This window comes from Mesoplodon densirostris, chromosome X, assembly GCF_025265405.1.
Source record: "Mesoplodon densirostris isolate mMesDen1 chromosome X, mMesDen1 primary haplotype, whole genome shotgun sequence".
Classification (NCBI taxonomy): domain Eukaryota; kingdom Metazoa; phylum Chordata; class Mammalia; order Artiodactyla; family Ziphiidae; genus Mesoplodon; species Mesoplodon densirostris.
Window position 1 is genome coordinate 91,021,822 of NC_082681.1, and position 14,013 is coordinate 91,035,834.

Sequence of the window (14,013 nt, forward strand, 5' to 3'; positions counted from 1 at the left end):
TCTTTCCAATCTTGGGGTAGGGATGGGTTGACCATCAGTCACATGGCTTCACCTCCCCCAGTGCAGGGATGGGTATATGACCCAAGCAGCGTCAACTGTGTTTTTTCATGGACTTGAGGGATAAAGTGACCAAGAATGAAAATATCTCTTCTAAAATCACAAGTATTAGGAATAATGTGAGCCTGGAACATTGTCTTCTATTTATTTCTTCTACAGCTAATCTTTTATTTGTGGGTGAGAAATATGAAAATTCTGTGCTCATTTATTAGGAGCAAATGCAGAAAGTCACCTATCAGGGGATTACTGTGTGCCAGAGAGAGTTCTAGGTGGTTTATTTTATATATTTTAAAACATTTTCATCTTATTATTCAGTCCTTACACATTTATAATCCTCAACTCTAGAAAAGGGGAGTGTATCAGTTGGGATAGGCTAGGTTTTGCTGCTATAATAACTCCCAAATCTCACATAATAAAGGTATACTTATTGCTCATTATGTCCAACATGTGTTGTCAGGGGAGCTCTGTTCATCCAAAGCCACTTGATAACTCAGACCAACAGAAGCCGCATCACTGAGTTGGGAAGGAATGTGACCAAAATACACACTAACTCTTAAAGCTTAAAATGTCACACATCACTTCTCTCTTTTTATTGCCCAAAGAGATGGCCCACATGGTTGCACCTAATTTCCTAGAGGTGGAAAAGTACAATTCTACTATGTCCCTGGAAAAAGGGAGAGGTAAGTTTGGTGAGTCGCAATAATAGCATCACAGGGAGAAATGACCCATTTCTGGGTAGATTTGACTCATGGCTTTTTGGCTGGTTGCCATTACCTAACCACTTGAGTCAGTATACCTAAAATTTGTAATGGAATAGTGAAACATTCATTCCCATTCCAGTGTCATAGGGGTTCTCTGCATGTGGGCTGAAGTGGATATAATCTTGTGGTAACACAAGCATTGAGTTTAGCTCCCCTAGCACACCCTGTGGGGGTGGTTTTGAGGATAAAATGACACAGTGTATGTAAAATGCCTGGCATATAATTCAGCCTCAATAAATGTTAGCTGTTATGGGTTTGGTGGGGGTGGGAGGGTTGGTAGTAGATGAAAGACTTGTCTACGCTCCCAGTCCTGATTTCCTCATAACACATTTCTTCCTAGCCTATAATCTGGCATCAGCCCTTCCCATTTGAACGTGGCTGCTTCCAAAGGCGACTAGTGTGCTCCCAGTCACCAAGTCCAGGGTTTTCATGCAGGCATCTTGCTGAGGACTTCCACAGTAATTGACACTGAAACACAACCCATTTCCTGAAATTCTCTGGCTTCCCTGACATTTCTCTGCTGTTTCTCTTTCCTTTTTTGACTACTTAAAAATTATTATGTATTATTTGATAAACACAAAAGGATACATGTAACATATGTTAATGAAATTCAATAATAAAATGAACACTTATGAGCCCACTGCCCAACCTAAGAACTATCCCATCTCTCTGCCTTCCCCAGAGGTAACCGGTATCTTGACTTTTAGTCTTCATTCCCTTGGTTTCTTTTTAAATAGTTACATCACATATGTAATTATTCCTAAACAATATATTGTTAGGTTGTACTTGCTTTATAATTTTATAAAAACGTTATTTTTATGTAGTGTTCTGCAACTTCCTTTTCTCACCCAGCTTTTTTTTTCTCTAAGACTCAAACACGTTACTGCTGTAGCTGTAGTTAATTTGTTTTCACTTCTGTATAGTATTCCATTGTGTGAATATACCACAATTTATCTACCCATTCTCTGTCCAATGGAAATATGGCTTATTTCCATTAATGTTGCCATGTATGCTTGTGCACATGTCTCCTGCTGGGACCTAAGGCATGCAAATGCTCACTTTTATAAGATAGTGACAAAATTATTTTTAGAAGTAGTATTAAATGGGAATAATAATGCCTGCTTTACCTCCCTTATAGGTAGTTGTGAGAGTTACACAAGCTAGTGGATGTGAAAACACTTTCAGTACCTTAAGAAGACACAGTTGACATGCTGGTTTTGAGTCCAAGCTCAAACTCCTAAAAGTTGCCTCGTGCATACTGGTTTCAAGGACCAAAAAGACAAGGCTGTTCTGTGTCAATTTAAAGTATTCCTAGAATTTTCTCATGACAAAGACTAGACTCTTGGATTCTGAGGCAGATGTCTATTTGTTTTCCTACCTGACCAGCAGCCTTTCCTCATTTCTTCCAGTAACAGCACCTCAATTTTCCAAGGAACTACCTCTATTCCATTTTTGGAAGTGTCCTCAAGTGCCCTGCTCTCCCTAGCCAGCTCAGTGGGGTTTATTACTATTGTCATGGATTTGTTTGTTTGCTTGCTTGCTGTATTTTGCTTGCTCTTTAAAGACTCCTTTTACTTCTGATAAGTCCAGCATGATAAATTGATTACAAAAATGGCCACAGTTGTTCACATCTCTCTGTATCTACACCTTTTGCAGCTCTTCCCATTAAGAGATGGCGTCTGTTTCTCCACCCTTCAAATCTAGACTAGTCGTGTGTTTTGCTTTGATCAATAGACTGTTGCAGAAGTGATATTATGTCAGTTCTAAGCCTTGCGTGCTTCTGCTCACTCTCTTGGACCCCTGGAATTACCATGGGAATGAGCCTGGGCTAGCCTTCTGGAGGATGAGAGACCCTTTTGTCTAGCTATATCCAGCCAGACCAGCTTAGACCTGTCAGCCACCAACCAACCCACCAGCAGACCACAGGTACATGAGTGAGCCCAGCCAAGATCAGCCTGGCCTAGTGCAGATCAACAGAGCACCAACACATAGACTCATGAGCAACAATAAATGGTTTGGTTTCAAGCTACTGAGTTGTGGGTTGGTTTATTATGCAGCAGTTGCTAACTCACACATCCAGCAATACAATAAAAATTATGTTTTATGCAGGATCTAGTTGTTCTTTAGTAGGAAAGCCCTTCAGGATATTTAGTCTTCTGTACTGCCTCTCCAACTACTTCTTCATTTCCTTCTTAGCATGTCTCTTAAGATTAACATTTCTCAGAGTTTCTGTTTTCAGCCATCTTCTCACTATTCTTTCTCCCTGCTCAGTTTCATCCTATCCCATGGTCTCAGCTCTTACCTTTATACAGATGAGTCTCAAACCTACCTCTATGTGAACTTTACTGAGCAGAGTCAGAGTTCAAATGGTCTGCTGGACAAGCCACATAATACTCTCCCAGAAAAATCATAATTCAATATGTTTAAATGTGAAGTCTTACTCACACTCCTTCATTGTTTCCTATACTTCCTCCTCCTCCAGCTTGATTCCTCTATCTCTGGTTAATGTCACTACTATCCTCGCATCACCCAGGCCAAAAACCTCATCACCTCAGACTCTCTTTCCATATGCCCAATCATTCTGCAGTGTCTCATATCTGTCCCTTCCTCTCCATCTTCATGGTCCCTCCTCTTCCTTCTTTTTCCTCTTTTCCTCTTTCTTTGTTCTTGCTATCAAAGTGTGATCAGTAGTCCAGCAACATTAGCATCGCTTGAGAGCCTATTAGAAATGCAGAATATTGGGCCCCACCTAAGATCTATTCAATCAGAATCTGCATTTTAACAAGATCCCTAGGTAATTCATATGCACATTAAAGTATAATTAGCAGCTCCCCAGTTAAGTCTCAATCTGGATAGGTATAAGTCCTCACCAGTTTATAACGTATGCACCATGTTAGTGGCACTCAAGCCTGGCTGCACATCAGAATACCTGAGAAGTCTTTAATTTTCCATTCACCTTTTCATGATTTAATCTTTTAAAAAATAACATAACATTTATTAGTTGTTTCTTCAATACAGAAACACAGAGAAGGAAATTAAAATTGGCCTATGCCTTGCCCAGATAACTCCAAATGACATTTTCTTTTTTGAAAAAAGGAAAGTTTACCTAAGGTTAGGCAACTCGGAATAAAAACATACAAAATGAAGACTGAAGAACCTCTAGCACCACCTCAATTTCAACTCCTTTCCTCAAATATAGCCATTCTTAATCAGAATTGGCCTTCCAGGAAACAATTAAGCATATACCTGCATATCTGCTTATTTATTCTTTTGTTTAAAAAGTATAAATTACTCCCTTTTAATCATCATGATTTTTATACTCAATATATCTTAGAGATATTTTTCTATGAGCATGTACAGAGTATTTCATAATTTTTAACCCTACATAGTGTCCATTAGATGGATGATTCCATCAGATGGATCAATTCCCTATTGACAAGTACTTTGAGGTCCAGATTTTTTTTTAAACATCTTTATTGGAGTATAATTGCTTTACAATGTTGTGTTAGTTTCTGCTGTATTAGTGAGGTGGATGGACCTCTGGTCTGTCATACAGCATGAAGTAAGTCAGAAAGAGCAAAATAAATACCGTATGCTAACATATATATGGAATCTAAAAAAAAAAAAAAAGGTTCTGATGAACCTAGGGGCAGGACAGGAATAAAGACGCAAAGGTAGAGGATGGACTGGAGGACACAGGGAGGGAGAAGGGTAAGCTGGGACGAAGTGAGAGAATAGCATTGACAAGTACTTTGATTGCTTCCAGTTTTAGCTATTACAAACGGTGCTGCAATGATCATCCCTGGGCATATATTTTGGTAAACTTCTGCAAGTATATCCATAGGGTAAATTTTTAGTCCGAGATTGCTGAGTATATTGGTTAGGGCGCTTTTGGTTACAAGTAACAAAACACAACTCCAGCGGTAGGGTGAGCTAGCGCTACCCAGTCTCTTTAAGTCTCTGCTGTGTAGTCCCTACTTTATCCAAGTGGTTTTCCAAGTGTGGTCCCTGGACCAGCAGCATCAATATCACCTGGGAACTTCTTGGAAAAGGAAATTTTTGGTCCCTACTGCAGACCTGCAGAATCTGAAACTCTGAGAGTAGAGATCAGCCATCTGCGTTTTAATAGATTAGGTGATTATGATGCACACTAAGGGCTGAGAACCAGTGCTTTAGCCAAGGTGGCCACGAGATGGCTGCTAGTGGCAATGGAGGCTTTGAATCTCTTCTTTTAAGTCCAGCAGAGAAGAGAAAACTCTGACCCAACATTCCCAGTGAGCAGGACTCCCAAGTTTCTCCCTCATTAGCTTGCTTAGGTCACAAGTCCTCCCCTGAACTAATGATGTCTGTGGTCAGAAGAACTGGGAGTAAGATCTGTTTACCCCAAAATACATGGGCTATGAGTGGGAAGAAGAGATATACAAATAAAAATCTACAAATTTTTGGGAAGGAAAAAGTGGGAAATGATAGCTGAGGAGGCACTAGCAAAGCCCACAACATTCAAAGAATATGTGCGTGTTCTATTTTGATATATATTGCCAAATTATAAATGAAAAAAGTTGTACCAACTTCAGTCCCACCAACGCCATATGAAAGTATCTAGTATTTCTTCATACCCTCACTTGCTCTACGTACAATCAAACTTTAAACATTTCTCAATCTGATAGGTCAAGATGGTGTTTTATTGTTTTGATTTATATGCCTTTACTCATGGATGAGATTGAACATCTTTTCAAATCTCTATTGATATGTGTATGTCTTTCTCTGTAAATTACTTGCTTATTCTTTAGCTCATTTTACTGTTGGGTTTTGTCTCTTTCATGTTAATTCTTCTGAACTCATTATAAATTAAAGAAATTAGCCTTTTATCATATATGATGCAAATATGTTTTCCCAGCTTTGCTGATCTTTTGAATTTGTTTATGGTATTTTTTTTTTTTTTCCTTTTTGCGGTATGCGGGCCTCTCACTGTTGTGGCCTCTCCCGTTGCGGAGCACAGGCTCCGGATGCGCAGGCCCAGCGGCCATGGCTCACGGGCCCAGCCGCTCCGCGGCATATGGGATCCTCCCAGACCGGGGCACGAACCCGTATCCCCTGCATCGGCAGGCGGACTCTCAACCACTGCGCCACCAGCGAGGCCCTATGGTATTTTTTTTAGCTCACAAAGTTTTAACTTTTATGCAGTGAAATTCCTCAGTATTTTTCTTTACTGGCATCTGGGATTGAGATTCTGCTTCAAAAGGGCCTTCCCCCATGTCCACCTTTCCAGGTGAACATTGATATCATTTGTCAAGTCTGTAAAACTTTTAAAAATTAAGGATGCTGGGCCTCCACTCCAGACCTAATAAAGCAGAGTTTGTAAATGTGACACTCTGTACTGGGTTGAATAGTGTCCCCCCCAAAATTCATGTCCACCCAGAGCCTGTGATTGTGACCTTACTTGGAAATATGGTCTTTGTATGTTAAAATGAAGTCATATTACATTAGGGTGGACCTTAGCCCAATGACTGGGGTCCTTATAAGAAGAGAGAAATTCAGGCACACACGTGATGATGGAGGCAGAGTGATACACCTACAAGTCAAGGAATGTCAAGGATTGCAACCACCAGAAGCTAGAAAGAGACAAATAAGGATGCTTTGCTAGGGCTTTCAGAGTGAGCATGGCCTGCCAATACCACTTCTAGCCTCCAGAACTGTGAGACAATACCTTTCTGTTTTAAGCCACCCAGTTTGTGGTACTTTGTTATCTATATCTAAATTAAAATTAAATCTAAATTTAAAAAAAAATCTCCAATTGTGATTCCAGTACACCACAGGTTGAGAACCACTGGTCTGAATAATAATCATAACCATCTTCGACTCAGTAACAATTCTCCTTTAGAAAAGCAAGTCCTGGTGTTGAGAAAATCAGCTATCCTTTTGGAAAAAAATTAAGTTATCCTTACATCATATCAAATTCACTATAATAAATTCTAAATGTATTCTAGAAGCTGGGGACAAGACAAAATCCCTACTTTCATGGAGTTTCCAATCTAAGGACAGACAGACCATGAACATATAAACAAATAAGTTGGGTAACTTCAGTAAGAGGTGATCTATGAAGAAAATAAGTCAAGGTAATGAACTGGGGCACATCTTTTTTTGTTTTTGTTTGTTTGTTTTATTTTGGCTGTGTTGGGTCTCAGTTGTGGCACGCGGGATCTTCGTTGTGGCATGCAGGATCTTTTTAGTTGCAGCATGTGGGATCTTTTTAGTTGTGGCATGCATGCAGAATCTAATTCCCTGACCAGGGATTGAACCTGGGCTCCCTGCATTGGGAGTGCGGAGTCTTACCCACTGGACCACCAGCGAAGTCCCAAACTAGGGCACATCTTAATGTAGAGAGGGTGGTTAATTTAGTTAAGGTGGTCAGGGAAGGCCTTTTGGAAGAAGTAATATTTGAGCTGACTCTGAAGTTGTCAGCCATAGGAAGATCTGGGGAAAAAGAGTTCCAGATAGGAGAAATGCAAAAGTTGAGAAGGAAATGAGTTTAAGGTAGGTTAAAGACCTAAATTGAAAGCACTGTAACAGAATGAGAAAAAAAGATAGTTGTTGCCTTGTATAAATAAGGTCTTCCAAAAGAATAAACAAGAAAGAAAAGCCATAGAAGAAAAGATTGATGTAAATATATCAAGTGGCTATACAAACATTCTGTATGATAACTCCTGTATGCTAACACAAACCATAAACATGTTACATACTGTGGGAAAATATCAGCAATATATATAATAGGCAAAGGGTTAATGTCCAGAAATATAAATGACTCCTACAACTTAATATGGAGAAAACAAATAAACCTGTAAGAAAAACTAGGCAGCGGTTACAAAAAGTTCACAGAGGATGGGCCAATAAACATCATATAAAAAGACATTCAACTGCACTAGTGAGGGAAAATGCAGAGTTAAAAACAAACATGAGTTACCATTTTTTTTTTCTCCATCATATTGGCAAACAGTTTAAAGGTCAGAGTCTTAGGAAATGTGAAAATACACCGCTGATGGGAGTGAAAACTGGCACAATGCTTTTGAAAGGCAATTTGGCAGTATGTAATTAAGATTGAAAGTGGCCCACCAACTCACTTGTGAGTGTCCACCTACAGAAACATGCCTGTACACAAGGAGGCCTCTACTGGTATGTTCACTGAAGCTCTGTATTACTGAAAAATAAAACCACTTTAAATATCTATCAGGGGAGTGGAGAAATAAATCAAGACCCATCCAAATTATGGAATTCCCTGAACAGGAGTTCAAAAAAGAACAAGGTTGATTTCCTTGCAGAAAGATCTCCAAGATGTTGCCAAGTGAAGAAAGTAATTGGCCAAATGATATGGACAGTGTCATCCTGTTCATGTGAAAATGATAGATTTCCACACTAACCTTCATTTTTCTGTGTTGACATCTTGTCTCTACCCACCCTCATCCCCTACTCCCAGTGGAAAGGAGTTTGTTTAGAGCAGTAAGGCTGTTTGAGTGGCTACAATCCCTTCAAATCATCTCACAATTACCATCCCGCAGGAGTGGGAACCTGCTGCATAATTTGTAGGGCCCAGTGCAAAATGAAAATGGAGGGTTCCTTGTTCAAAAACCAGGGGAGAGGTGGGAAATGCAGTTAAAGGCACTAAAATAAAATGGTTTTTTCTTTATAAATATTTTATTACTTATAAAACATAATAGGGGGCTTCCCTGGTGGTGCAGTGGTTGAGAGTCTGCCTGCCGATGCAGGGGACATGGGTTCGTGTCCCGGTCCGGGAAGATCCCACATGCCGTGGAGCGGCTGGGCCCGTGAGCCATGGCTGCAGGGCCTGCGCGTCTGGAGCCTGTGCTCCACAACGGGAGAGGCCACAACAGTGAGAGGCCCGCGTACCGCAAAAAGAAAACCAAAAAACAAAACACATAATAGGGATAACAGTGATACATGTATAACAACATAAACATACAAATCGCAGAACAATATTTTTATCATAGTTTATATAATAAAATTAATAACGTTATTAATATGATACCTTGATTGATCATAAGATTTTTCTGGCTCATTTTTCTGCAAATTCAATTATTTAATCATCAAATCTATATTTTTAGCAACCTCGTTTTGAACCAATATGATTGAAGGTGACATCAGTCAAGATTGCAAATGTTTGATAACTTTTCATTTTGAGAAGGAGCTTTCTACTGATGCAACTGTTACTGGCACTGTTTGTTGTAGGCTGTGACAACATTGGGATAGATTCCTGATAAATTATTTCAAAATACAAATGTTCATACATCTAGATCTGATGATTCTTGTAGAACAATGTTTCTAAAAAGTTTTAACTCTTCATACAGATCAGTTTTGTCTAAGTCTGAATCTAATTTTAAATATAAATTTATACAATGGCATTTAACGTTTCCTCTGACATTTCCTGTAACTTGTGGAGGTATACTATAGACTGAATGCTTGTGTCCCCGCCCCCCGAAGTCATGTTGAAATCCTAACCCCCACAACGTGATGGTACTAGGAGGTGGGGCTTTTGGTAGGTGATTAGGTCTTGAGGGTGGGGCTCTCATAAATGAGATTAGTGCCCTTATAAAAGAGCCCCCAAAGAGCTCCTTCACCCTTTCCCCCACACAGAAAGAAGATCACCATCTATGAACCAGAAAGAGGGCTCTCACCAGACACTGAATGTGCCAGCACCTTGATTTTGAACCTCCCAGCCTCCAGAACCTTAAGAAATAAATCTGTCCATTAGCCACCCAGTCTATGGCAATTTTGTTATAGCAGCCTGAACAGACTAAGACAAGGTCATACAAGGAATGAAAATGGCTTCATTATTTATTTATAATTCAAAACACCTTTTTATGCATTCTACCCCTATATCTTCAATTATAAGGAAAACACTTTTAAATTGTCTTCCTCATTAATAATTGGTTCATCCAAAGCCTTCATCTGTGTCTACTTTGATGATCCTTAAATTTAATTTCCATTTCCTAGCCTGTGGATATTTGCTTTGCAATTTGGCACTAGTTTTCAAAATGAGCAATTCTAAACCAGGGGTCCCCAACCACAGGGCCGCACAGCAGGAGATGAGCTGCGGACGAGAGAGCGAAGCTTCATCTGCCGCTCCTCATCACTCGCATTACCACCTGAACCATTCCCAACCCCCCGCCCCCCTCCATGGAAAAATTGTTTTCCACGAAAGAGGTCCTTGGTGCCAAAAAGCGTGGGGATTGCTGTAAAACTCCTCAAAGAATTCTAATAACCTCCCGTTATGTACTTTACTTCAATGTCCGTGAGTACTTTTTTATTTTGTAATAATTTACTGACAACGTTTACTGCCTGCGTGCCAGCAGTTCCTGTCCCAGTGCTCAGGCCAGAGTTAATATTTGTGCACATGCTGCAGGGACAGGCTCTGTTGACAGAAGGGCAAGATTGCCTCTCACCACAGGTCCCATCGCTGTCCCCATGCAGAGGCTGTCCTTTCTCTCAGGGCTATGGCTACTGCCACCCCTGCTGCTGCTTATGCTACTCCTGCCACCATTGTCACTGGCCCAATGTCCCCCAACCCCCCCTGCTCCGGGCCCCATGGTGCCCCAGACTGCCCCAGATGTGCTTGTATATGCCAGGCAGCCTGGCCAACTGCTCAGCATGCACATCACCTGCCATACCCACAGGCTCTGCTCACTGCCACCCAGTGTATCTCTTCTGCTCATGTGTATGCTCCATTGTCACACTGGACTATACTTACAAGACACAGGTTCAAAGATAAAATTACTAAGAATGTCAAGACAATGACAGGAGAGCATTAAATCAAGCCTGAAATCCTTTCTGGGAGCAGAGCTCTCTGTACAGGTGGCACACCCCTAAAGCTGGCCCTGGAGGAGTGTGTTGGTGCTCTCAGCTACCTAGTTTGGCACCTGGGGGACCATCCTGCTAGTTTTTATTCCAAGTGAGTGTAAACCATATTTTGCTTCTGTGATTCAAATTATGCAAAAAACTGTCGATCACCTTTCCCTATGACATGGATCTTAGAGCTACCAGTTGCTGTTAGATTCACACAAGGAGTGGTGAAGAGCCTGGAGTCTGGCCCTGTATTGCCAGGAACCCCAGCTTGCATACATACTAGCTATGTGGCCTCGAGCAGGTGGTTTAAAGTCTCTACACTCAGCTTCCTCATCCATGAAATGGGGATAGTTCTAGTACCTACCTCATGGGGTTGCTGTAAGGATTGAGTGAGTTAATGCATGTAAAGAGGTTAGAACAGTGCTTAGCACACAGTAACTTCTCAGATAATGTTATTTGTCATTATTTTGTCTTTTGTTTTCACTGTCTTTGTACTTTCAAGTCCGTTTTGGAGCAAGTCTGTTCTTCCTCATGTAATGTTTTCCCATTTTTTACCATTTTTCTTCATGTATTTTATAGTCCACTTTGGCCCTCATCATTTTTCCTCTCAACAGTTATATGTACTTATATGCAGAGAGATGAATCGGAAAAGAGCTCGTTGAGGTTCCCTCTAGGAAAGTAAGCAGGGATTGAGTGGTGGTCAGGGGCATCTTCAGCCTGTTTGGATGTTTATTTACAATGGAAATGCATATACTATTGCCTATGTAATTAAAAGTGAATGTTTACAGCTGTTAAGTGGATGTGGGGTAGAGGAAGAAAGTTTCCAGGGCAGCCTTGTACTATGGTGGCCAGTTCAGATCGTGCACTGATGTGAGACACAACTAGAGCACATATTTCCAGGGCAACAGCTGGCTGCCTCCCATCCATGGCAGTGTGAGTTCCTTTGTCAGCAAATCTAACTGCCTCGGATTCAGGCCCCTGACAGCTTTGCCTCCCCCGTTATCCTTTACCCCGCAACTCTAATACCCAATATCACTGGGGAAGAACTTTTACAGGTGGGTACCACTGTACCTGGGTCAAGTGCCATCTCCTGTGAAGCCTTTCCTGACACACTCACTGAATATGTTTGAACTAATTGTGGCTACCTTTTTGTTCCTACACATGTTGTTCATACCTCTAGGTAGCACTTAGGGTTTGACCTTTTTCAGCCTGTTATTGTTCATTGAACCTTGCTTCCCTCATTAGATTGTATACTCCTTAAGGGTATACACAGGGTCTCTTACTCATGTCTGGAGATGCCACCCCAAAACCCCACCCATACCCCACCCAGTCCATCATAAATAAATGCTCAGGCAGTATTATTGAGAGAGTGCCCTGAACTGGCCCCCACCACCAAATTAGGGACTTGGTACTTTTATTCCTCCTACCCTGTCCCTGGCCAGCTCTTCATGTTATTCAGGTCTTCCACTCATATGCCAGCTTATCTAAGAGGCCTTCCTTGACTGTCTAAAATAGACTACCATCTATTCAAATCTTTCTCTGTCTCATAACTTGTTTTATTTCCATCATAGCACACACTGCAGTTTGAAATTCTCTTATTTTACTCACTTTATTGTCTGTCTCCCTCTCTGGAATGTGAATCACAGGAGGGCAGGGACCTTGTCTGAATCCCCAGTGCCTAGAACAGTACTTTGTATATAGTAGGTGCTCAATAAATATATGAATGAAATTGTATTTGTTTTGATTATTGACTGATCCCCATGAAGAATATTAGCACCATGAAGGCCAGGACCTTATCTGGGTTACTGCTACATCCTCACACCTAGTCCCTCTGGGTTACTGCTACATCCTCACTGTAGTGCCTAGTGCATAGTAGATGCTCAACAAAGAATTGTTGGGTGAGTGAATTAATGTTCCACATACACCTTAACTCAACATACTCCACACTGAACTTAGTCTCTTCTTCCCCACGAAACCTGCTTTTTCTTCTGTGTACCCTGGCTCAGTCGATGGCACCATCATCCAGAAATGACACCCAACCCAGAAACGAACTCACACTCCTTTCACTCATTCACCCACTATTTTCAATTAGTCTCCTAGCCCGGCCTATTCAACCTCCAAAATATCCCACTTATCTGATCATTTTTTACCCCTGCTGCAACTTTTCTGATTCAGGCCTCATCTTTTTTTCATGACTAATGCGACTGCCTCCTCCTCTCTGCCTCTCCCATGTTTCTCTCATTTATTATGGAATGCTTCATAAATTTGCATGTCAGACTTGTACAGGGGCCATGCTAATCTTCTGTCTTTTCAACGTTAATATATGTGCTGCCGAAGTGAACACCCTCCTGCCTTCTCGTTTAGCTAAGAAAGCTTAAGCTGCATGGTTTGTCACTTGCCATATGGTCACATGGTCATATGTTTTACAAAGTTTGCAAAATATATTTAAACCACAATTGGTTAAAATTGCCGTCCCTTTCCACTGAGAGTTTTCCTGGTCACATTTTCCTTGTATTAGGTGGTGCTGGAGCTGCCTCAGACATTTTTGAGGTCCATCTAAGTGGAAGTTGATTTGCAGGATACATTTAGTTTGGGTTTAGTGGGGACATTTATATGTTTGTACCGCTTCTATTCATAGTTATTACCCAGGTGTAGGAATGACTTCTAGAAATACTCTGTCTACCTTTGAACATAATTTTGTATTCACAAGTCTATATTCTTTTCTTAATGGAATCCTACCTCACAAACGGTACAAGTTTCAGGTCCCACTAAACCTGGATTGTCCTCTGGCTAAGCCACAAATGTGACTCTGCTGCTTTTGCTCAAAAACCTACAATGGTTTCTTATTGCTTACAGGATAAAATCTAATATTCAACTTCTTTTTGTAAATGTCTTCCCATGTGCATCCATGCATCTGTACATGATAATCCTTTATATACAATGTTCTTCTTAATTTAGTGAACTTTTATATACCCTCCAAGTCTCTCTGAAATCTTCCTTGACAGCAGCAAGCAGCTTCTGAGGCACTTTCTTAGCCTCATTCTGCACTTTGCAAGAGGTATCTGCGTGCTTACTAGATGCTGTATTCCAACTGTTTACCTGCAAGCTTGTCTCCTGCACTGGCTGGCAATCTCCCACCGCAGCGTTCCTCTTTTTCATCATTGTATCCCCAGGGCCTAACCCACCATCACTTAGGAAACTGGTGTGCACACACACATTTCCTTTTCTAAAGCAGTTGGACCCTAAGAAAATGAAATAGTAAGAGTATTCCTAGAGAATATTCTAGAATGTCTGAGAAAACCAGCGCCACCTTGAAGCATGTGTGTGGAGTTCCACTCAT

General features: G+C 41.0%; 1 non-coding gene across 1 annotated transcript; it reads right to left on the minus strand.

Annotated features, from left to right (window-relative positions):
- Positions 1–12,914: 12,914 nt before the first annotated feature.
- On the minus strand, positions 12,915–13,017 carry LOC132482775 (U6 spliceosomal RNA). The gene has a single exon (XR_009530950.1). It is a non-coding gene; the product is annotated as a U6 spliceosomal RNA (small nuclear RNA).
- Positions 13,018–14,013: the final 996 nt, after the last annotated feature.